The following is a 27,419-nucleotide window of genomic DNA, read 5'->3' on the forward strand; positions in this document are numbered from 1 at the left end:
ATTCTATGCATTGTGTAATTTGTTTATAAGATCATTCATTTAGAGCTGGAAGTTACTTTCTTATCTATTCTGACCATCTCATTCTATGACTGAGGGAGCAAAGGCTTAGAAAAATGAAATTACTTTAGTCAGGCCACATACATAATAAGTGGCAGAGTAGGGACTCAGCCCCTAATCATTTTACTTCATAGTCAACATTCTACCCACAGTATCATGCTACCTTTCCCATTACCTGATATTTCCAAAACATTTTACTAAGCACTAAGGATCCAAAGATAGGAAAATTGGCATGACTATTGCCCTCAAGTACCACTATTACTATTACAGCTAAAAATTATACCAGTATTATTACTTCTATTACTACTGATGCTACTGATGATCTAGCCAAGTAATTTCATTGTCTAGTATAATAGTTGAATTGGTCTTAAATTTATGTATTTTCATAGTTGTCAGGGAATCTAGTAATTGGCATGTTGGATCAGAATATACTTTGCACCAAAATAGTCTCTTATTCATTCTTCTCATAATACTAGTTAGAGATGAGGGAAGTAGCTGACCACTAAGAATGATATTGAAGAGAAATTTATTTGACTTGTATGCATGTGGCTGTGTTGAAATGTCTGGCTAAGAGTAAAACTTCTGTTAACATATGACTTGATGAATCTCAGCACTTGAGGAACCAAGCAGAATTGTGATGATAAAATCAGCAATACAGGGTAGTTACAGAAGTATGTCAATTGTTGGCTCTGAAGGTGGAGGCAGGTAACCCGTAGAGTTGGGGCATTGCCAGTGATTAATGTTTCTCTGGTAGACTTATACTGCTTTCTCACAGATTCTTACATGCAGAGTTATTTTTCCTACACATCCAGTGTAACAATTGCTTCTTGAACTGCTGAGTTGGTTTTGAAGCAAAATATTATTACTTTTTTTTATTGGTGATTCTTCTCTTCCTTCCCGCTATTACCATCACCACTATTAATACTTCTACTATTACTTTATTCTATGTTAGTCACACATCTCTTTACTTATTTTAAATTTCCCTAGAAATTAAAGTCAAGTTCACAGTTGATAGTTTTCAGATTCTATTTTCTTCCCTTCTGTGAAAATTAGGGTCTTACTACAACCTTATGGTTCTTTTTCTGTTCCTCATGGTCTTTCAACTTCTTCTGGAAAGCTCAACAATCAAATCTTATCATTCTTCCAGTACCTCAGGATGTTAGTTCATCTATACCCAGTGAGTTAAATTCATAAAAGGTAAATATGTGATCCTTCATTATCTCATTGCTTATTTTGAGTTTAATCTCTCTGTTGGTCATTTTTAATTTGTTCTCTCCTATTAAAAATAATTTCCTTGGCAGAGAAAATAGGAGCTATATAAGAGTTAAGTAATTCTACTTTCCATTATTAATTATAGCATTCACATGAAATAATGTCCTATGTTTTTCAACTTGGAAAATCTCTCTAAGAAAGGAAAGCTCAGATTTTCAAGAAGACAATCAGAAATTGAAGTCTTGACAATCAAGTAGGGCAGTACTGTTGAATTTCCCTCCCAAAGTAATATGTCTCACAAATTGAATCACCTGAGTTGGGTATCACTTCATAAAGGCAAGTAAAAGAAGGAAGTTTAAAACAATCTGATTTCTGAGTTCATGGTATTATGGCTTTAAATAGCTGAGGAGCTATCTTATAATATGATTATATAATCATGATTTAGAGTTAGAAGTTAGAAGTTGAATTCAATCTATTCATTCACTTTAAGTATGAGAAAAATGAAGATTAGAGCAATTAAATGATATGTGATACTAAGGGACTGAGGCATAATTTGAAGTATGGTCCTCTGACCTTTTATATTGTGCTCTTTCACAGCTGAGAATTAGTTGTAGATTGACCAATAGGGAATAAATACCAGGACTGTCATTTAAATTCAAGTTCTCAGAAAAGTAGTAGTTCCAACATCAAAACAAGGACAAGCTTATAAGAAATATAGCTTTGGAAAAGTTTCCCTGATAAAGATCTGGGAATTTTAGTGAACTGCAAGCCTAATAAAAGGCACATGCATGATGTTAGAGACATTAAAATTAGTGCCATTTTCAATTGCATTAGGATGAACTTCAAGGAATAAGTAATAGTCCTTCCACACATTCAGTCAGAACATTTGAGAGGTATTGTGCTCTGTTCTGAGTATTCAATTTTTGGAAATATGTTGATAAATTGAAGATGATTCTTAGAAAGATACACAGGATAGTAAAGGACTTCAAATTTGTGCTATTTTATTTGTTTTTTTTTTTTTTTCATTTATTTATTTTTAACATGCATTATTTTATGAATTATTTTGGGAGAGAAAAAAAAGAGCAAAAGAGAAAAACCATGGGAGAAATAAAAAACAGAAAGAGAATATAGCATATATTGATTTACATTTAGTCTCCTTAGTTCTTTGATTGCTGAGCCTTTCATAATTGATCATTGCACATTCCTACTGTTATGGTGTACAGTGTATTCCTGGTTCTGCTTGTGTTGCTCAGCATCAGTTCATGTACATCTTTCTGGGTCTTTCTATAATCAGCTTGTTCATCATTTTTATAATACAATAATATTCCATTACCTTCACTTACCATAACTTCTTCCGTCATTCACCAATTGATGGTGAATCCATCTCTTGATGGTGCATCTACTCCTTTTCCAATCTGCACATCCAATTGATGGTGCATCTACTCCTTTTCCAATTCTGTGTTACCACAAAAGAGGTCATTTCATCTCATTTATTATTTCCTTGGGATAGAGACCTAATAATGGCACTGCTGGGTCAAAGAGTATGTACAGTTTTAAAGCCCTTTGGGCATAGTTCCAGATTGCTCTCCAGAATGGTTGGGCTCATTTCACAACTTCAATAATGTATTAGTGTCCCAGTTTTCCCATACCCCTTCCAACATTTATAATTATCTTTTTCTTTCATTTTAGCCAATCTGAGAGGTGTGAGGTGGTATCTCAGAGTAGTCTTAATTTACATTTCTCTAATCAATAGAGTATTTTTTCATATAACTATAAATGGCTTTAATTTCATCACCTGAAAATTGTCTATTCACATCATTTAACCATTTATCAATTGGGGAATGATGTGTATTCTTGTTTTAATGTATTTTATGTGCATTTTAATGTATTTAATGTGAATTTTAAATTTGACATAGTTCTTTATATATTTTAGAAATGAGATCTTTATCAGAAATAAAGACTGTAAAGATTTTTTCCCAGATTTGTACTTCCCTTTTAATCTTGTTTCTTTTGTTTTGTTTGTGGAAAAACCTTTTTAACTTAAGGTAATCAAAGTTGCCCATTTTGTCTTTCATAATGTTCCCTGGTTCTTCTGCCTTTCTCCAAAGATTTGAGGGGTACATTATCTCTTTGCCTAAGTCGTTTATGTTATCAACCTTTATGCGCAAACCATAAGTCCATTTTGACCTTATTTTGGTATGGGATGTGAGGTGTGGTCTATGCCAAGTTTCTGACATTATTTCCAGTTTTTCTCAGCAATTTTTTTCCCAAATAGTAAGTTCTTTTTCCAGAAGCTGGAATTTGATGGTTTATCAAATACTAGATTGCTATAGGGCCTTGCTAATGTGTGTAGTGTATCTAATCTATTTCACTAATCTGCAGCTCTATTTCTTATCCAGTACCAAATGGTGTTGATGACTGCTGCTTTATAATATAGTTTTAGGTTTGGGGCTGATATTTGTGCTAATTAAAAAAAACATTAAAAGAACTGTAAATGTTCACATTGAGAAGATTTAGAGCAAGTTTTATAGCCATAATTAGAACTTTAAAGGGCATTCCCTGAAAGAGACTTGTTCTGTCTGCCACCAGATGTTAGCATCAGGAACAAGAAATAAGAATTTCAGAGTGCAAATTTAGCCTTAAAATAAGATTTATCTCTCTGTTGATTTTCTTTTATTTATCCTGTGTTGATAAAGTCCTATTAGACTTGTATGATCCTTGAGACCAGGGATAGTCTTTTTAACCCCCTACCTCAGAAATTAGCATAGTTCCTGACACATAATAAAATTTAAGAAATATTTGATTTAAAAGTAAAAAAAAACAACTTTCTAGCAACTAAAGCTGTTTCCAAGTGGAATGGAATACCTCAAGATCAATCAGGGAAAAAAAGAGTGAATAATTGAATTCCCTGTCAATGTAGATTTTCAAGCAACAAGTAGAAAATCACTTATTAACTATTTTGTAAGGGAGATCCTTTTTCAGCAGCATATTGGACCAGGTAGTGTCTGAATTCTCTTTGTAACTTTGACTTTCTGTGATTCATTCTACTATTACTTCTATCTTAAAGATGAAAGCTGTGTGATACAATAGTTAAAACAGTTATACTGGCTATGTGATTTGAGGACTTCTCTTAACTGTTTAGTACTCTGAGTAGTTCTTTAAGTATACAAGTTAAAGAGAAGGTGTCAATGTAAATAGGTAGAAGGAGTTTCTTTCCAAAGAGTACTTTGAAGAAACAAATTATCATATCCAGTCTCTATGCCTAAAGAGTAAAGAAACTGAGGCCAGAGAATATCAAATGTCTAATGGGTATAAAGTTAAAACATGATAGAGATGGATATACTAATCTAGATCTTCTGCCCTTAGCATTGTGGTACACTGGCTTGACACAATATGAATATAGTATTATTCATTAGATTGTCAATTGAAATTATAACTCTGCTTAATATTTTAGGAAGGTAGGGAGCTATTCAGGAAATAGGAAGTAGAGTTTTTATTTCTGTAATGGGGAAGATACTGTAATATTCCTATTCCATGGGGAGAATATTATTCTCTTTTATGAAGTAGATAAAAGTAGAGTGAGAAATGATATTCAGATCCTGGAGAATTACTCTGTCTCAGTGTTATCAGCTTAATTCAGAAACTGCATCTGCTATTGTTCAAACAGACAAAAGGAATTATACTTAAATCCACACGCTTTGTAGGTAATTTAAAGGCAACTAGATGATGCAGTGGATCCAATACTGACTGGGGAGTCAGGAGGACCTGAGTTTAAATTGGCCTCAAATGCTTACTTAGTTGTATGATTTTGAGCAAGTCACGTAACCCTGTTTACTCTAGTTTTCCATGAATAAAATGAGCTGGAGAGGGAAATAGCAAACCATTCTATACCTTTGCCAAGAAAACCTCATATGGAGTCACAGAGAGTCATTTGAACACAATTGAAACAATTCAATAACAACAACAATGAAGAGAAATACTCTTATTGTTAGATTAAGTTATTTTTACATAGTTAGCATCCCAGCATCCTTTCCAAGCACCAACTGATGATATGTGCAAGCTTAAAAATATATTGAATATTAAATGGTATGCATTCTTTACTTGTAATATTCTTCTCTAAAATGTAATATTCTCTGTTGAGGTTTTCTTGGGGTCTCTGGAGGCAGCCTTTATTTCAGTTCAGTTATTAATACAAGGGCAGCCAGGGGTTAAAGTCCAAATCCTTTATTGTCTCTTTCCAAGTCTTGTCTCCTTTCCTGTGGCCTGGTTAGCTTTCTTATAGTCCAGATCCTTTATTATCCCCTTCCTGGGGCTGGGCAGCTTTCTGGAGAACCTTTCAGTCTGGTTCTGAGAGCTTGAGCTCCCACCTGCCTTCTTTGGCTTCTGAATCTCCCCAACTGAATCCTGGCTGAGGCTTCTAGCTTATATATGCTCTCTTATCAAAGGTGTGAATCTTATAGAACTATAGTAACTACTAAGTACATTCAGTGAACTAGAGAACTGTTAAGCACCCTGCAAAATTAGATAACTATTGTTTCTACCAGTTCTACTAACTTAGCACCTTGTTTCAACTTCTTGTCCATAACATTTATTCTTTGAGATTAGAAGAAATGTTATACCTGGCATATAATAGGCACTCAATAAATGCTTTTGGGCTGAATGACTAACTGGAAAAGAATGTTATTAGATAACTATATAATCTCATGGAGACAAAATTACACATAACTTTTATTTTTAATTTTATTGACATGTTTTGTTTTATATTACCTTCATTTCTGAATACATCTTTATTCACTTCCCTGCCCAGGGAGCCATCTGTTTTCACAAAAAAGAGTGAAAAAACATTTCAATAAAATGAACACATTAAATGACTAACAGCATATGCAATGTTCCACACCCATGGCTCCTTACCTCTACCGGTGATGGCCACATAATTTTCAACACAATAGTTTTAAAGTTGTGGTTGTATATAACTTTTAGAGAACTGGGCTTTTTTTAAAAAAATCTGATTAGAATGCAGGAATAAATAGAATTTTAAAGAAGGCTGTTCAGTCTTAATGTAAATGTTGGTCCACATGACATAACAAATTTAAAATTATAAATCAAATTCTCTGTAAAAAAATAAATCCCTTAAAAATAAGCCATATTTATGCAGGGGCATCTCAAAGAATGCCACCTAAAATAAGAAAATCATCAGTTGAACTACATGTGAATCATTGTATAACTTTTGATTAATCACAATCAGGAATCTAGTTCAGTTTGCTTAACTAAAGCCACAATTGAATATAATGGCATGTATGCACTGTGGGAGATGATAGAGCAAATAATTCAGAATATTGTGTAATACAGTCATCAGAATAGCTGTTCATTGGTTTAAAATGGGGAAAATCATTATATGTGGCAGCTTCTTTTTTGAGGAATTTTTCTTTCTTTCTGGTTTGAATATTCTTTGAACCCAGGGATTGACTGGGTTTATCCATAGTTTATTTGTACATATCAAAGGAATGTGTAGTACCTTTGCTTATGTAATGAAATAAAAGTCTTGAGGAGAACAAATAAGGTACACAGACAGACAGAAACAGACACACACACACACACACACACAAACATAAATAGATACACAGAGACAAACAGAGATACATAGAGTGTGTGTGTAGATTTGTGAGAGATGTAGAGAGAGATACACACAAAGAGAGACAGACATACATAAAGAGATGCAGAAACACACACAAAACAAGAGAGGGGGGAAGGTGGGAAATTAACAGAGAGAGAGAGAGAGAGAGAGAGAGAGAGAGAGAGAGAGAGAGAGAGAGAGAGAGAGGAGGAAGAGGAGGAGGAGAAGGAGGAGGAGGAGGAGGAGGAGGGAGGGAGGGAGAGAGAAAGAGAGAGGCAGAGGCAGGGAGAAACACAAATGGAAAGACAGAAGCTGACAGGCAAAAACAGGGAGTGCTTTCTCTGGGAAGAGAGAGAAGAGAGAAGTATGAAGGTGAGGGTTCAGTGGAGAGAGATGAAGATATTCTATTAATCTTCCTAAATAATTTAAGAGGTAGCCAAAATAAGTATCCTCCTAAGTTAACTATTACCAGTACAATGTGTAGGTCTTTCAGAAATTAATTTTTTAAAAATCATGTACTAAATGAATATCTTTATATCTTATATCCACTGGTTTTACTGAGTTGTTGTTTAGGCAGCATATATTTGTCAAGCTGTTGTCATGTAAGAGTTTGGTATAATATATCATAGGGTCTTGATGCCTACTAGGGTTTCTGTCCCAGTAATTTCAAGGATTTTAAAATTTTTGTATATTACATCTTTAATAGACTTAACAAGTGCATACAACTAGTTTTATTTCCTAATCTAAAAGACAAAAAAAAAAAGGTTTTGGATTAGGGAGGTCAAATACTCAACACATTCACCTGGACCTGGAGCTTTGCTCTGCCTTTTGTAGTCTGTGTGGTGAGTTTGGACCAGAGTTTGATTTCTTTGATGTAGGGATTTTCCAGTGAGGTAACCCTTTTATCTCTGAGATTAGCAAGTGATCTTCAGTTTAGATTCTGACAAAGCAGACAGAGGCACTGAAAGGTTAAATCTACTGCTCAGGGTGACTTAGTTAGGGTATATCTGAGTCCAGGCCAGAACTTGCTTCTTTCTTATTCCAAGACCAGCCTGACCATCAGCCTTGCCACCTTTTCACATATCAAGCTTTATCCACTCTGCACATTGCCCAAGAGTCTCTCCTTTGAGGGTTCTCCTTTGTAACACTTGGGCAGGGGAGAGAGAAGCAGGAGGTAGGAATCTGCAGGATTTCTTGGGAGCTCTAAAAGTTTTGATTTTATTCTTAAATTTTGGTTTTTATTTTTCTAGCCTAAGGAAAAATCTTAGAGCTCATCTTGTTCCACTGCCTCATTTTACAAATGAGGAAACTGATGCAAAGATTTAAGTGATTTAGGCTAAGTTTCACAGGTAATAAATAGTAGAGCTGACATTCAAATCCACGGCTTTTGATTTTTAATCCAGGATTTTTTCCACAGGACTATGTTATATTTTATGCATTTTCACACACACACACACACACACACACACACACACACACACACACACACACACACACACACATGCTTAACTGAGAAAGACTTGTTTTCCTGAGGTATTGACAAGTGAAGTATAGTACCATGTAATTTTTTTGTTTTGTTTTATGGATGGAAGATGAGTACAAGAAGATAAGACAGATGAGATCCCTTTGCTTCCTTTAGTCATTTTTATTTTCACAGAAAGGGGAAAAAAGGACTCAAGAGTTGCTATTTGATTGAATGCTATTTTTTTCTTGATCCAACAGTTTTCCTTGCTGAATGACACCTTGAATTCTGTTTTGTCAAAGCAAATTCCTTAGAACTTCCCAAGTCATTAGTAGACTTGTGAATGAAATTCTTTTGCATTATTAGCATTGAAATATCCAATAGTGTTTTAGGATCATTTAGGTGTGTATTTAAATAAGCATGAAAAACTAGGAAACTCAATATCATCAGATTAGAAAATTTTGAAAATGATTTTTAACTAAATTTTCCAATAAGGATTCCTTTCTTCTCCCTTCTTCCCTCCTTTCTCCCTCCTTCTAGTCTTTCTTTCTTTTCTTTTTTCCTCCCTCTCTCCCTGCTTCCCTCCCTCCTTTCCTCCCTGCTTCCCTTCCTCCTTCCCTCCCTGCTTCCCTCCCTGCCTCCCTTTCTTCCTTCCTCCTTCCCTCCCTTCCTTCCTTCCTCCCTCCCTTTCTCCCCCCTTTCCTTCCTCCATTCCTCCTTCCCTCCCTCCCTCTTTCCTCTTTTCTTTCCTTCTTTATTTCATTCTTTTATTGATGGTAAGCAATTTGCATATGTATAAAGAAAATCCAAGATCACAAATTCATGGATTTTTGAAGTGTTGAAATACATTAAGGGAATAAGTATAGAGAAATAAGAAAACCAAAGTCAGGATCTTGGGGAATAGCTACCCTAAAGAGTCAGAAAGAAGGTAAGGAGATACCTAGAAGGAAAAGAAAAGATGGCTTAAAAAATAGGAAGAAAACCATGATAGTGATGTTTCTGAAGCCAAGGAAGAGAAAATTATCCAATTCACAGTCAACTTTATCAGAAACTGAGGAGAAAGCAAAGAGGACAAATACCTGACCAAAAAGACACAGAATTTTACGATTAGGCAGTCAGTGATTACCTCTATGAGAAGAGTTTCATGAGAATCCTGAGGAGCAGACAAAATAATTTTTAAGTGTTAGATGAAGAGAGTTTGGTAATGGTAGCATGTGAATTCAAGAAATTTGAGATTGAAAATATCAAATGGACTATTTGAAAAGTCCCTGGAATATAACAGTGCTGTATAATTGTTTATGCCTTTTCCTTCCCCTTTTTCTGGAATGGGATTGCATGGATGAGATGGTAATTGGATGAGGGAGATCATTGTAAAATTGGTTGCTTTTAGGATTGGGATGTGCTGAGAATGTCAGTGGGAAGATGGAGAGAAGTCATTGAAAGGAAGAAGTAAATATTTTGTGGAAAAAGAGATGACCGCTGGAGCAAATCTTGGGGGTCTTGAGAGGGAATGGAAGGCAGGGCACAGGTGAGTATAGCTAGTAAAGAATAAAAATAGATATTCTTTTATGAACAAAAAGGGAGATAGAGAAGGTGAACTAAAGTCTTAAGGATTGTTAGTCCAACTTCCTTTCTGTTCTATTTTTGCTACCATTATTCACAATGAATGACAGTAATTGCTTAATGATGTTTGATAAGTACTACAACTGCAATAAAAATTCAAAGAATGGAAGAATCACTTGAATCTAAGTGAACAATGAGATCTCAGACAGTCCTCGAAGACTAGAAGAATTTTGAATGAACAGTGAGAATAAGGGTGAATATTCAAGATACAGAAATATGAACAAAGGCATGAGAGCAGGAATTAGGCTAGTTTGTATACATGGAGATGAGGATGATTAAAAATAGGAGATTTTTTTGAGGTCAATTAAAGAAGGATAGAACTCTTCCATTATCTCCTTGGGGATTTCTAGACAGAGCATATTGATTTTACATTTTATCAAAAAGCTTTGAAGAATAGAAAAATTATCTAGTCCTTTGGTTCAATCAAACAGAATAATTAGATGTACATTTGAAGATTTGTGGGAATATATGAAAGTAAGTTTAATATAATTTATTTATAGACCCAGAGGATTTGGATTTGGGGTAGGAAAGAGTTGGATTTAAGCTCCATTTTTGATGCATATTAGCTGTGTAGCCAAGGATGAATCACTTGATCTTCAAGACCCCAAATAATTTTTATTATAGTATAGATTATTGAGGGTTTTCAAATTACAATTGGTGAATGGAGTGACATCACAGTTCTGGAACCATTCCTTTTCTCCTAACCACCACCCCCCCGCCAGAAAGGAAGAAAAGGAGGGAGAAGGTATTACCCTAACTGAATGGAGAAAACATAGGCAGGAAGCTAAGTTGAAAATTAAACATTATTAAATAAGAGATGACAGGAGTAACACAAAATCCACAATAAATCAACAAATATACTTGTGTAGATTTCTCATCCCTTCTCAAGTGCATTTAGCAGAGATGAAATGACATATAAAAAAGAGAGATGTTAACTTTGCATCCAAGTATTTTCAACTTCAGCAGAAATTCAGACTTTCATGAGAAATCTTGTCTGTGTGAACCAATGTAATTGACAGCATAGCCAACATCATGGTAGAGTGACTTAGCTTAAACCCCAGGTATATGTACTATACCCCTGTTTTGCCTATATTTAAAAAAATATATTATAGATGTCTGTAATTGGAAACTGTTGACTAGTTGCAAACATTACCTCATGCTCAACTTGACATTAGCATAGTTGGAGAGATTATAGAATAATAATAAAAAATAAAAATAATGATGTGATAAAATGTGAAAGCATGGATGATAGTGGTGGTCAATCCTCTATTATTTCAGCAAAACTAATTTTATCCATGTAACAATGAGCTATTTATGTTAGATAATAAATTTAATTGCATATTTATCATTTTCCATAGTTAGCTTAAACTAGAGGTTTGGAGGAGGGAAAGAACTTTTGGAATTAGAAGGAAATAAATCACAAAATTTCTGTAATATATGAATGGCATCTTAGAACATAGAATAGCTTATCTAGAAAGTATCTTATTGATTTTCTTGGTTAAATTGCTCATTTTACAAAAGAGTTAATATTTGGTCCTGAGCTATCTTAGAATAACAAGTTGTATAATACATAAATCTTAAATGGAATCTTAAGTCGTTCTATGTACAGTAGTTTGCTACAGCCATGTTTCTGTTCATGGAGGGGTTATCCCCTCCCCCATTACATTTCCATTTTCTAAAATAAGATCCACATTTTATATTCTTTTATATATACCATCACATCTAGTATGTTAAGTAGTATAATAATATATCTGTTAAATTGGAGATGATCAGAAGATTTTTTTGACAATCCTCAGTAATAATGATTACTCTTTGCCAATCTAATATCATGTTGATATATTATTTTAATACTGTATGAATTTTAAAATGAGTTATTCAGCCTTGCACTCTAAAGCTAAAGCAAAATCTAATGTATTCTAAAGGAAGATATTTGTTTTAAATTGTTAGGGTAATTTTCATATATTTTGTAGAATATGATGGTTGATAGGAACTCCTTTTTATCTAAACTCTGTATCTCCTCTAATACTGAATTTAGCACTCTATATAAAATAGGCTAATAACTCATTGATGAATGAACAAATGAATGAAAACAACATATTCCCTTAGTTTGCTGAGCTGCTTTTTCAAAGTGGTGAAGAATTTGTTGTACAGTAAAACTAGAAAGTAATTTCTGAGTGGTACCTATCAATTCTGAATTTCTGAATTTAGTAATCTGCTTGTAATTCCCACAAATGTTCTGCTTTTGCTTTTTTAGTCATTGGGAACTTTATGGATCAATTTTACTTTTCCTTTCCAGAACAAATGCCACTGGGGCATATGTTTAATATGTATTGTTTAATAGTGAATGTCAAATGCTGACTCAGTCATCACGAATTGCAACTAGTGACTTTTGAAAGGGATTCTCATTCACATGTAAGTCAGTCTGTGGTATTTTATAACCTGTAAACTTGTCTTTTCTCCTTCAAGGATCTTGGGCATATTTTTACATTTTTTAGAAATTTAAATGATATGAACTATACAGATTCTATTTTGATCTACTTTATATAGCTATTCTTATAATGCATCTTAATTTAATCCTATTTTCTGAATATATGTTGTCTGGTGTTGATTATTTTGACATTTATGTCTCTATTTCATCTTGGAAACTCATGTGTAACTGTAAATTGGAAGGTGTGCAAAAAGGGTAAGCAAGGTTTACTGGCATTGTTTTATCCCTCCAGATTCCTTTCAGAAGGTGAAATGAGAAATATTAACTAAATTGGAAGACTGGAACTTTCAAACATATTTAAAGCTTTGACCTGTTTTTAAGTTCGTGTCTAGCTCTGTATTGACCTTAGTGCTGCAGTGATAAATAGATATAACAATGAATCTCAGTACACTTAATTCAGTGAATTTTCCTGCCATACCTCTAATTCAGTGAACATGGGATTATGAAGTAGATGACCCCTAAGTGGATATGTTGTAAGCAACTCTGGGGACTATACTAATGTAAAAAATCACAAGAGTATTCATACCAGGGCCATGTGGTATTAGTTATACAATACTTTTTATATAAAACTCCCTTATCAGTCTTTTCTTCATGAAATCATTTTATTGAAGGAGACAGCCAAAAGTACCATCATTTAAAAGTAAAATATCTGACTTCACCTGCCAAAAGTAGCCAATTTGATATTAACGTCTGTTAATGATTTAACTTTTTTTTAAACTGACGTCAGCTTGAGGGTGTTACTGCTTTCAATTATCAGTGAAAATATACTGCCTCTTTCCCGAAAAAAATCTATAGAATACATAGAAGTTATGTTTCAGAATAATACTTTGTGTTCTTTATTAAACATTACGATCAAGCATTAGAAACTGGTGTTCAGGAACTAAGGGGCATCTTGTATTGTAGGGGAAATCAATCAATTAATTTTTTTGGCCTGGACTTGCACTTTGATTGATATAGATATCTCTTGTTATCAAAACTTACATTTACCAAAACAGTTTAGCAAATCATCAGAATGTTAAAGAGAACCCTGAAACATTGAGCGATTACATGACTTGCCCAGGTCTTTTTGATTCTATCCCCTTATCTATTGTGCATTTTAGTATTTCTAAAAACAAAACAAAACAATGTGCATCAAGTGCAGAATATATGAATTTTAGTAAGAAAATTAATTCTGGAAGACAGGCTATCACATGGAGTAAAATATGGGGGTTTATATCTTGAAATATCAGATATATTAAAGACATTGAAATGAAATAGAACTTTTTTTTGGATAAGGAGATTATGTGAGAAAGACCAAGTAAAAACCTTCAGTTTTGGAGTTTTCTGAACTAATTATTTGATGATTATTTATGTCCCATTTTAAGTTTTGCAAAGTGATTTAGAGACATTATTCCATTTGATCTTCACATTCAGGTGAATATTAGTATATTTCCATTTTGCAGAAGAGGAAAATGAGAATTTGAGGGGGGTAAATGACATGCCCAGGATCACAAGATTTATGAATATCTTAGAATTGGGTCATAAAACTTCCTAAACCCAAGAGCAGTACATTAGTATCTGAGAAATGATGCTGCTTAAGTAAGCAGTGTTCTTTGGAATATTTAGTCACATTCTTATGCATGAAAAATGCAAATGTGCAAATGTGTTTCAGAGAATTGGTTTGTTGGTCATTGAATGATTTATTTTTACATTCAACCTCATCTGATCAGAAAATATTGAGAAAGAGTTCTGTTTTAGCAATGACTCTTATACATTTTCGTTTTAATTAACATCATTCATCATTAAAAGGAATCATACCATCAGATTTTCCTTTAATTTCATTTTAGGGAATTGTCTCCATTTTCAACCATAAAATTAAAACTAGTTTATTTTTACTTGTACTTTTAATCTATCTAGAGAATAGCTTCATCAAAGATTAGTTCTATAAAATCTCATTATCCGCCTAAATCTTTTTGAGCTTTAGTTCAATGAGTACATATGTCTAGATGTACTGCAAGATATATATTTCATTGATTTGTCATAAGTGATGGTGATCTAGCTATCATAATCTTTCTGGTGTGCTAAGAATATTTAATTCTCTGGCTTTCCTTTTTAATTGTGAGGTCCCATTATGAACAATAATGAAAACAAAGTCAGAATGCTCAATTAATTGTTAGTCAGAGCTAAAATATAATGTAGAAATCATATTTAATTTCTATTTTACTGATGAGGAAATTGAAGCCTATGTAAGGAAAATGATTTAACCAAAGCCACATGGGTCATAAATAGCAAACACAGTCTTCTGATTTTGAGTCCAGAACTCTTTCTACTACGTCTGATAGTTAAAATATTTGAAACTCAGCATAATCGTTGGCTTTTCCAGATATTTCAGCTGCATGATTTGGTTAAGCTTTTAAAAGTAAAACATTGTCAAAAATGGATGATTCTTAAATTAGTATCAAGATGTGTATGACATCATTTTTTTCATACCTTAACATGGTTATAATTGCATTTTTGTGCAACATTTAGCTGTCAGAATAGATACGTATCTATATATTTGAGGATGCAAACTTGACATCTATGTTTAAAACACTCTTATTGAAGAATTGAGTAACAACTTAAATTGACTATGCACTTATTTAAGAAATGCAGTGACTTAGTGGGTAGAAGACTGATGTTGGAATCAAGAAAACCTGTGTTCATTTTTGGATTCTGACATATATCTGGGTGAATAGGTGTGAGTCATTTTATTGCTGTATTATTACAGACTACTCTGAACATCTAACTAAAGTCAAATTTCTGAAGTGTGTTTATGATGGGAGTTCTTGCACAAGAAGTTCCTTTACATGGATGAAACCTATTGTTTTGAAAAAAAATTCTTTGAAAAAAATCATTTTTTTAACCTTAATTTTTTTTTGGTAAAGGTAGTGCTACATCACTTCTGAACCTACACTTATGTCAAATAATATATTAGAAAATTGAACTGAATGGAAAATATAGTTATAGGAAAGGGAACATTCATTTCTTGGAATTTACATATTAGATCAGGAAAGAGAACTGCCAGTTTCTCCTTTGTAAATAATAAATCCTATTTTGATACCACATTTAAGGAAAAGATAGACTAAATAATATTTGCCTATTAACTTGGGACGTAAATCTCTAGAGGCATATATAGTAATTCTTCATAGGAAAGGATAGAAATCATAAAAAAATGTTGGTCAGTTATCTCGTTGGGTGGAGTCTAAAACACTATGAAATCATGCAATATGGGTGTAGTACACATCTGGCCTTTTATGAAGCTGAGGGAAAGTGTGACATTAATCCCCACTCTACATGTTAAATTACATATTTGGGGGTATATTTTTCCCCTCATTGAAAGCAGAATTCTACATGTAGATTTCTTATGAATAGATTGTGACCCCAAAGACAGGATGAAAGCAACAATTGAAGTTAATAGCTGACAAACTGCCATGGCATATCCGAAAAAAATATTCTGAAGTTATATTTATATATGTTATATTTATATTAAAATTCTTAGAGAAAACACTCAATCAAATATATTTAGAGTCATATTTATTGGACTAAAATATCTATTTTTTTTTGCTAAAGTGTTTAATTATAACACTTTCTAACTAAAAGCTGCACCATTCAGTTTATATATTGCAAGTTCTTTGCTCTCCAACAGTCTTCATTTTTGTCATGATATCTATTTTTTTTAGCTGATTATTATATGGTTTGACCACTTCTAGTTCCTATGACAGCAATTATATTGTCTTATTAGTCAGGCTTATTAATGTAGATAAGCAAAGGGGCACTTCTCATATTCTTCCTTATATACCTTTTGTAAAATAAGGTTCTTGGATTGATTGAACACTTCAATCTCTGGATCATTGCTGTTTTGTGTCTGTATTCCTAACATAGGGACAAGAAATATGAATCCATTTCTCCAGGAATATGGAAACACTCTGAGGATTTTTAAACTATTAGATTTATCCCAGACTTTTAGTTCCTAATTTCTTGTGTCAGTAAAACTTCTCTTCTCTTTCCCTTATGTGCATTCCCCCCCCCCTCATTTCTCTAAACATATAATATTGTCTTTGTTTTGGGATCTTTGAAATGTTTGTTTCTCTTTCTATTTTAGATTCTGCAGTGGCATTTTCATGTTTTTTTACCTTGCATTAAAAAGCATTTCTCTACCTCATGCTGCTCTCTTGGAGGAAATGTTTTTGTTTTGTTTTCCAATGAACAAAAAACTCTATTTGTCTTCCTCCTACTTTTTCCTTTAAATGGAAAAAAGGAAAACTTTTAAAGAAAACTACATCATCAAGCAAAATAAATTCCCACGTTGGCCATGTCCACACATATATGTCACAATTTGCAATTTGAATCTATGTTTTGTTTAGAAGTAGATAGCATATATGATTATTGATTCTCTAGAATTATGATTAGTCAGCATTGCATTAATCAGAATATGTAAATATTTCAAAGTTGTTTGTCTTTATGATATTATCATTTTACAAATTGGCTTCCTGGTTCTGCTCAACTTCACACTGCATCAATTTATGCAAGTTTTTTCAAGCTTACCTGGAATTGCCCTTTTTATTTAAGTTTTTGAGACATATTAGTATTCTATTACATTACATTTGCTCAGCTGAGCAATGAGTAAGCAGCTTATGGACAGCACCCTTAGTCTTTGCTACTACAAAAGGAACTATTAGAAATATCTTTGGGAGACTGAATGTAAATCAACTCATGTTATGTTGATTTTTTTTTTCCTTTTTTCTTATGTTTTTATTTTCTCTCATGATTTTTCACTTTTGTTCTGATTTTGCTCTTCAAACATGATTCATTAAGAAATGTGCATTAATGTTTGCACATGTATACATACATTGTATTTAATTTATACTTTTAACATATTTAACATGTATTGGTCAACCTGCCATCTGTGGGGAGGGGGAAGAGGAAAGCAAAAATTGGAACAAAAGATTTGGCAATTGTCAATGCTATAAAATTACCCATGCACATATCTGATAAATAAAACTATAATTAAAAAAAGAAATGTGCATTAAAAAATAAATGTGCATGTATAACCAAAAAAAAAAAATCTGAAAGCAATAAAAAAAGAAGAAAAAAAGGAAAAAGAAAAAAAAAATTTGTATATATGGATCTGTTTTATATGATCTCAAAATTAGTAAAGTTTAATAAATTTGGGGGCATAGTATCAAGTTATTTTTTAAGTTTAAACTTCATTACCTGTTTGGGTTTGTGCTAGTTTTCTTATAGCCCCTTTAATATTTGTCATTTTCTTTTTAACTTTTACAACCTCAAAAAGCATTCACTAGAACCTTAGAATTGCTTTAATTTACAGTCTATGATTATTAGTTATTATTTATTTGGGGAGTTTTTATATAATTATTAGTAGCTTAGGTACTTTTTTTTTAAGCATTTATCAGTTTGTTGTTTAGTTACTTTTCAATTTTCTCAGGAAAGATACTGAAGTGGTTTGCATTTCTTTCTTCAGATCATTTTACAAATGAAGAAATGGAGGCAAACAAGATTGTCACTTGCCCAGGGACTCACAGCTAGTAAGTGTCTGAGGCTAGATTGAAACTCAGGAATATTTTTTTTTCTCTCTAGGCTCAGAACTCTATTGCTTTATTTAGCTGCCCATTTATCAATTGAGTAATGTCTTTTGTTCATTGAGGAATGTCTATTGTTCATATAAATTTAAAGAAAATTGTCTTTTGTGTCTCAATGATGAAAACCTTTTCAAGAAAAAAAAAAACAAATCAACACTTAATAAAGATTTTTCTCCAAGTACCCTTTTTGCTTCTAATTTTGTCTATTTTGGTTTGGTTTGGAATTAATATTTTAATTTTATGTGTTCAAATTGATCATTCTCTCTTCTGTTATTCTTTATTTCTCTTATTTGTTTAGAAACTTTCTCTATTAGTTAATATAATCTGTTTCTGCATAGGAACATAGAGATATATCAGTAGAAAAAATTAGTTATACGACATGCAGAAGTAATTACAGTTACTTACTGTTTTATAAGCACAAAGATCCCAGTTACTAGTGTACAGATATTTGACAATAGCTGTAGGGAAAACTGGAAAACAGTCCAATAAAAAGTAGATATAGATTAGCACCCCTTTTGAAAAACCAGATAAGCTCCAAATAGATTCATGATTAGACATAATTTCTTCTTTGTTTTTCTATTTTTTAATTATTATCTCTGTGCTCAATGAACAGATTTTAACAAAAGGTTGAAGAATTAATACCAAAATAATTAGAGCCTAGAAAAATTGGAAAAATATGAGATTTCTTATTTTTTATTTAAGCTTCCTCATAAATTCATGGTAACTCTAGCATCTTCCCAAATTGTTCTGATACCAACACAGAGAAATTTAGCTAATCAGAAAATATTTTTCTGATACCTTTTTTTTTTTTTACAATAATGGAGGAATTGTTTTATTCTTTGTATTTGTATGCATATTTATTGATCTATTTATTTTATAATGCACAATATTTGTATTAATTCAAAAAGCCATGGTAATTTTAAATGCATCTAATTAATTAAGTTATTACAATTTTATGTTGGAGTGCTATTAACGGGGATGGTGATAGTAAAATACAAACCATTTCAGAAATGGAAGGGCCAGCCAATCCATTCCTTTTCTGAATAAGAATCATTTTAAAATTGTAAACAATAAATGCATGTCCCAATGAGTGGACATCACAGTAAACAGAGATTCTGGTGAGGGGGGAATTAAATTTATCATGAAGCAACTCATTTCTTATCTTTTTTCTAAATTTAACTGTTAATTTTTGTTTCGTTTGTTTTATTAAATCAATTCTATATATACCTTCTTGGTACTTCCACCCAGAAATCCTGGTTCTGGCCTGTGAAGAAAGATAGAACGTGGTTAAACCTTCTTTCACATGATGAAAAAAAAACACATAGGTAAAGAACAATGAAGTACTTTTATATATTAAAAGGATATGCTCATGTAAAGAAGTAGTGATTCCTGGAGTAGATGCTAATTAGGAAGGATGGTGAAGAATTTTTGGAAGGACCAATGGATAAAGAAAAAAAAGTGTTATCTTTGTTGTGAATACTGTGATAAGACCACCTGAATAGCAGGAATTAATTAAGCAGCAAAATAGAATCTGGGCACTGAGAAATGCCATAATAATGAAAGGAGATTTCAAGTATCTGGACCTACTAGATCACACTATTAAAAACAGAATAATTGGTAAGTTCATGAATCAACTTAATAACCAGTGAGTGACTGATGCTTCCTTTGTGAGATGAGAGACGCTATCACAAAAAAAAAAAAAAAAAAAAAAAAAAGTAAAGGAAGGAAGGAAGAAAAAGAAAGAAAATAAAGAATGAGTAGGAACTAGTTATTAAAGTAGAAATGAATGAAACCTTGGGGTATTCTTAGATTTCATGATTTTAAGGGGGAGCTTTCAACCATATTCTAACCTGACCCTAGATTTTAGAAAAATACATTTGGAAAAATTCAGATAATCAGATCATATCGAATAGATCTTATATGGTTATCTAATCTGGCTCCTTTGTTTTACAGATGAAGAAATTTCTGAGTGGTAAAGAGATTTGCACAAGGTCACATAGGTAATAAATGATAAGGCTGAGTTATAAACCAGTCTTACTGATGGAGAAATTATGGTGATATTAAAAAAGGAATGGATTGTGAGCATTTAGAAAAGGAATTATTGTGATAATTGAAAACCAGTTTGATTTCTTACAGAACTGGTCATACTATTCTAATCTCTCTCTCTCTCTCTCTCTCTCTCTCTCTCTCTCTCTCTCTCTCTCTCTCTCTCTCTGTGAATATACAGGCATTATATATATGTACATATATATTCATGCACATATATTTATATGCTTTATGTATATACTTTATTTTCACAAATACAAGTAACTCTTCTGACAAAAGAGATTATTTCCTTTTTGTCACAAATTCTCAGTACCTGTGACAAGTGCCTGACATGTAGTAGGCATTTAATAAGTGCTCATTGAGTAAGTAAAAAGGGGCAATCTGCATCTCCGTTGTCAGAGTCTTAGAAGAAAAGACTGAAAAATTTAGATAATAAGTGACCTGCCCAGGATCACATCTTGAACGTGTCTAAGGAAAGCTTTGAATTCAGGTAATAGTTATTGAAAATCCAGCACTCTATTTGTCATCTGTCTTTCTCTACAGCAATAATATTGGGATTGGAGAATAGGCCTTCTGTCCTGAGTTTAGGGCTTTTCCATTATACTTCTCTAGATGTGATTTATTTGTTGTATAGGAGCTTATGAAATGTTTGGTAAGTTGTATGGAATGTTTTGGAGAGAAAGATGACATGGGTAAGAAAGGAAGGCAGAAGTGAGTTAGGTGATGTGAATAATATTGTATATAGGACAGTATAGATTGTAAGTAGTAAGACAGTTGTATAGCTATAAGGACATATGTGAGTGTTATGTAAGTGAATGTAAATACATTTAAACTGTTTAATAATAATACATTATATGAAGTAAGACACATATGTGATGATATGAATGATTTATAACAAGACACACTCTGTATGTATCACGATTTGATACACTAAAACACATTATGACAATATATGAAACTTTAAGTAACTCTTAAATACAATGTTTCTCAGCATGACGCACCTAGGTCCAGATGATAACAAGAGCTCATATTTATAAGACAGTTTAGTAGATCAGTTTATTTGATACTTGCAAGAATCCTGTGATGTTGGTGCTATTATATCCCCATTTTACTAATGAAGAAACAGGTTTAGAAAGATTCATTACTAAATTACTAAAGATTACAGAGCTAGTTAATATATGAGGTGGGATTTGAACCCACAACTTTCTGACTTCATCTTGCACTCTATTCACATACAATATCAGGCTACTCCTTTTGCTCAAAAAAAAAAAAAAAAAGTCCTTGTAATCAACAGGATTATTTTTATATAAAAGTTTATCTGCTGAAGCTAAAATCTCTAAAAAGAGTTTGTTTGTGGAGGAAGTAATACTATTCAAATTAAAAAACAAAACAAAGCAAGACAAAAAAAAAAAAAACCCTATTAATTTGCTAATTTCAGTTTGCCTAGACAGTACAAAGGCAGACTTAAGCCTAACAAACTAAATGACCACACATTCCAATTAGTGAAATTCAAATGGAATGATTTTTCTTATGTTTTTTGAATTTGTACAGAGTTTCCATTGTCTTCCCAAATCCCTCCTGTTTACAGGAATGTGCTCTGCAGGACCTATGTTAGGACCTGACTTCTCTTTTAGTTGGCTTCAGTTTACCTCCCCCATGCACAAACCAAGATGTTAGACATGCTGAGTTCAGGCATATCAGGAGCCCTTTCACTAAGAGGGTGAAGATGAGACTGATTCTGCCACAAAGTTTCTTTCAGTTGAAATAACTGAGCCTTTTGTTATTTGAACAGAATAAGCAATGGGGTTAAAACTAAGCCAGCCCTGTGATCATTGGTCAACAATGTAAAAAATACTCAAAGACTTTTACAATTCACTGCACTATAGTAACAAGGTTGCAGGGAGGCCATGCAATATTCTTAATGTACTTGGATTGTTTTTCCTGGGCAATCCCAAAGTGCTTTAGGCTTTTGTTGGTTTCCAACTTTTTTCTTAGCCCCAGGACCCCCACCCTCATCACCCCTGCTTTCTTTCCCAGGCTTTCATGCTATTCATTTCATTCTCTGCATTTTCCTGCCCAGCGTTTTTATAGTAAATACAATAATTATGCCATGTAAGAGCACACTAGTAATGGAGAGTTTGTTTTCATATCCCTTCTGTAACATAAGCCCGTGAGGATCCCCATTAACAGGCAATGCACGAGTAATTCTACTAACTAAAGATAACGGTCTAGGCTGTTTGCTTGTTCAGCTTCAATGCTTCTTCAGATGAAGTGGGCAAACACACACATGCACACTCTCTTCCATTTGTATAGTCAACTTGTCTAAAAAGTGACCCTTTGATAGTAACATTCTCAATGTATTTCAGCGTTTCAACAGTGCCATTAGTTTTTGTTGGGATCTTTATGGAAAAGGGCTGTATACTGAGTTGAACTAAATCCAATCAGTTAAGACATCTACTGAAATCTACATGATGAACAAACAGAACTTAAAAAAATACCTTAAATACAGTTAACTAGTCTACATAAGTAAGTTTCATAGTTTAGGCTTTAAACTTTGTTTTTCTTTCTTCTTTTTATCTTCATTAAGAGAGAAAGAGAACAATCCAGTTATTCGATTGTGGTTTGACAAGAGGCAAGGGCTTTCCCCCCCTTTGGCCACATTAACATATATGGAGATACTGTGATTTGTATATGTGTCAGAAATATATCCCTTCCCCCAGTCTGAGGAAATCTTAGATCTTCAAAGGGTTAAAATGCTTCTATTTAACTCTTTCCCAATCTTTGGTGGTTTTCCTATTTTTGTTCATCAGTGGCATTTATAGTATAAAAAATTGTGGTCTTAGAGAAACATTGAGTTCTTTTGTTTTCACGTTTACATAAATTTGGATGCATACACACATACTCACACATACATAATATTTAGAGTTTTTTAAGGGATTTTTTAATAAACACTGATAAATGAGATCTATGAGAACCCCTAGTTCATTAAGCAGTTTCTTAGAGGTGTCAAAGTGCAGTAAAAGCAGGGTAAAATGTAATTGGGAGATGTTTAACAAAAATAAATAAAAATACAAGAAAATGTAACATAGATAATGTTAATTTGTGGTGCTCTAAGTCAAAATACTTCTTGCAGAGATCTCTTTCTATTTGAATTTAGCACCACTTCCAGGCAAGATGTGATAAGGGCCTGAACTAGAGAAATGGCTGTATGTGTGGAAAGAAGGGAACAGATTCAAGAGATGGTTTGAAGGTCTGGCTGAAAGTGAAGAAGTGAAGAAAAGGGAAAATTCAAGGTTTCAAATCTAAGTTACTGGGGAAATAGTGGTGCTTTCAGCACACATAGTAAATTTTACAGGAGCAGTTATTTTAGAGAGAAAATGAGTTTTACTTTGTACATGTTGAATTTGATGGAACTATGAAACATTCTACCAACACATTAATAAGGATTGCTGCATCCTATTATCTAATTACCACTTTAGGAAATACTATTAGCTCCATGTTCATTGGAAGAACCTGTAATCCCAGTACTCAGAAATATTGTATATTAAAAGAAAATATGTTTCTGTTATCCTAAATGTTAATTGGGAAATGTTAAGAAAATCTGAGTTCAAATCTCATCTCACAAATTACTGCAAAATGGGTGTTGTTGTGTAAAGAGCTTTGCAAACTTTAAAATACTATATAAATGCTAGCAATATTTTATAGATGGTGATTAGTCTATAAAACTATTACTGTCCTAATAAAAATAGCATATATATAAAATTCAGCACCACTGCTTTAGGATGTTGTTCAAACTCAATCTAATTGTACATGGTTAACTTTCAAGATAATCTAACACCAGTAATGAAAATCAGTGTCCTTAGAGGGAAGAAAGACACTTTACAAAGACTTAGCACATTAAAGAACACTGGCCTTGTCCTGACTTTCTTGAGCCTCCTCTAATAAGATGATGATGCCCACAAATTAGATTCCTGTTCACAAATCTCACTTGTTACTGGAAAAAATAGCAATAACATTATCATTTTGACTATCTGAAATAATTATTCTGTCTATACTCTCCAGTAAAAGTTGAAAAGTAGATAAGCTTTTTATTTGTAATGAATACAGGGCATTTTATCCAACAAAAAACAAATGGTAAACTTAAGAAAGGAGAATATCATAAAGTATGTGTTTTTATAAGTAGATATAAAGGGGGAGTAGTTGATAGATGGGGAAATAGTGCTAATAGAGTAAATGGATGATCACCTTAATACACAAGATAATATTAAGTACATTGACTCATGAGCCATATGAAAGATAGCTTAGTAGCCCTTCTATGAGAAATGAGAGTACTGTCTTCTAGGAGTCTTGGGGTTGCTATGCAATGAGGTTTCTTTACATATTTTTGTATTCTTAAGAAAATACCAATATTAACATGATCAAGTTACCTAGTGAAGGTAAAAGTTTTGGGAAAGGAAATGATGATAAAAGAGATTGTCTTACAAATTCAGCCTATGGATAGATCAGGAAATTATTTCTGAAGAATTTCCTGTCTGCAAGGCAAATTTCTTACTCTTTTTACCTTACACATCAGGTGACTACCTGTCAAGATATTTACTTTAAAAGATTTTGGATGCTTGCCTGTTTCATCTCTTGGATGCATATGATACTCCAAGAGTAGACAGTGGAAATCAAGCATATGTTCAACCTAAATAAACTAAGAAATCTGTGAGGCTGTTGAGCATCATTTCTTCTGTTCATTTATTTTTTAAAAGTGCTGCTGATGTGCCCTTTCCTTTGGATAACAAATTACAGAGCATGTCTGAAAAATCGACTCTTCAGGGAAAGCATTTCTCCTTTGTTATCTTCATAGCCTGTACTATAGTTGATGGATGAAGAAAACCAAAGTTCAGTTGTCATCTCTAAATGAAAAATGTGATGAGATCAGTAGAATTGAAAGCAAAGGCAATAATGGTAAATGTAGTGATGTTATGTATGGTACACAAAATGTTTGAAGAAATATTCCTTTAAGCTAATAGAATGATATAGTTGCCAAAATTTTCCAATTATAACTTAAATTTATAGCATTGTCATAATTCTTGGACCTGATTTTCCAAGTAAGTAAGTTGCATCTATGAAGTTTGATACAAAAAAAGAGTATCTTTTTTTAAGAAAATTATTTCACTGAAAAACTGCAAATTTCTACTTTCAGCATTTAATAGATTCTCATCATATTTTTTACTTTTTAGTTTAATTTCTTTTTCAATAGCTATATATCCATCTTATCAGTATATGCTGGGAATAGTTACTCCTTCTCCTCTCCAAGTAGAGCTCTATTCATCTGTGCCTTAGATTTCATCTAACTTCAAAGCAATTTTTAAATCCTTACTCTCTCTCTTCCCCCAGCATTATCAACTTCTTCCTCTGTATAGGTTTCTTCCTTTCTATATTCAATCTTGGGAGAGAAAAAAAATCATACACATAAGAATTCTTTCACAGAAATTTTTAATTTTTTCATATCTCTATTGATAGTGTTGATTTCCCCCCCCCCCTGAAAACTACCTATACATTCTTTTGATCAACTGAACAATGACGTTTGTTTTTTATAATTTTGGCTCACTTCCCTATATATTTGGGAAACAAGACTTTTATTAGGAAAAACTTGATATAAAAATTTCCCCACTGGCCACTGGGGGGGGCTTTAATTTGTTCTTTTTTTAGTTTTTGTAATTGCGTGCCAATTCATTGATTTTCTTTCTTTATTTTATTGATATAAACACTTAGCGATTTGATTTTTCCCTTAAGAATGTTCCCCTTCTAATTATTTTGTTTTATTTCTGTCAACCCTGTTAATTTTATGTGATTGAAATAATCAATTTTACTTTTGTCTCTTAATTCATCATAAACTCAATTTATCCACAGATCTGATAAAAAATATTCCCATGCTTCCCTTATTTAGTAAGGAAATCTTCTTTTATGTCAAAATAATATACCTATTTTTACCTTATATTATTATTATTCAGTGTGAGGTATTAGACTATACCTAGATTCTGCCAAATTTCTTTCCAGTTTTCCCAGAAATTTTTGTTAAATGGTGAGTTCTCCTGTCAAAATCTTGGATCTTTTAGTTTATCAAACACTACATTACTATAGTGATTTACTACCATGTATTATTTACTTAATCGATTCCACTGATTCTCCACTCTTTCTTAGCCAATAGAAATTATTTTGATAATTAACATCTGTAATACAGTTTGAAATATGGTTATGTCTGAGCACCCTTCCTTTATTTTATTTAATTTTTTTTATTGATTCCCTTAATATTCTTGAACTTTTGTTCTTCCAGATAGTTTTTGTTATGTTTTTTCTAACTCTATAAAATAAGTCTTTGGTCCTTTGATTGAAATGGCACTGAATAATGAAATTAACTTAGGGAGAAATTTCATTTTTATGATATTGACTCAGTTTTTCCACAAGCATTTAATATTTCTTCAGTTGTTTAAATCTGTCTTCAATTGTGTGAAGTGTCTTATAGTTGTATTCATATAATCTGTGGGTTTATTATGGCATGGCCAATTATTTATGTTGTCTCTAGTAATTTAAAATGAAATATCTCTATCCATTGCTGCTGGGTTTTTTTTTTTTTTGGTAGCATAGAGAAATATTGATGATTTATGTGGGTTTAGTTTATAATAGGCAATTTTACTAAAGTTGTTAATTGTTTCAGTTAGTTTTTTTATTTTATTCTCTAGGTTTCCTTAACTATCCCATCATATATAACATCTGCAAAAATTGATCCTTTTGTTTTCCTCATTGCCTATTTTTATTTCTTCATTTTTTTCTTGTATCATCACTAATAGCTAGAATTTCTAGTATGATATTAAATAGTGATTATAATGAGCATATTTGCTTCCCTCACATCTTATTGGGAAGGCTTCAAGTTTATCTGCATTATAGATGATGCTTATTCTTGGTTTTTTTTTTTTTTTATTATTTTAAGAAGGCTCCATTGACTTTTATGCTTTCTAATGTTTGAAATAGGGATGACTATTGAATTTTGTGAGAGACTTTTTTTTTTTTTGCATCTATTGATATAATCATATGATTTTTGTTGTTTTTGTGACTGGTATGGTCAATTATGTTCATAGTTTTCCTGACATTGAACCAATCCTGCATTCCTAGTATGATTGAACCTGGTCATTATGTATGATATTTGTGATATATTGCTATTATGTCCTTGCTAGTAATTTGTAATTGTTTCTTATATGCTTGGTGTAGAATTCATCTGTAATTCTTTCTGATACTTGAAGATATTTTCTT

The sequence above is a fragment of the Sminthopsis crassicaudata genome, chromosome 1 (genome assembly GCF_048593235.1).
Source record: "Sminthopsis crassicaudata isolate SCR6 chromosome 1, ASM4859323v1, whole genome shotgun sequence".
NCBI classification, from domain to species: domain Eukaryota; kingdom Metazoa; phylum Chordata; class Mammalia; order Dasyuromorphia; family Dasyuridae; genus Sminthopsis; species Sminthopsis crassicaudata.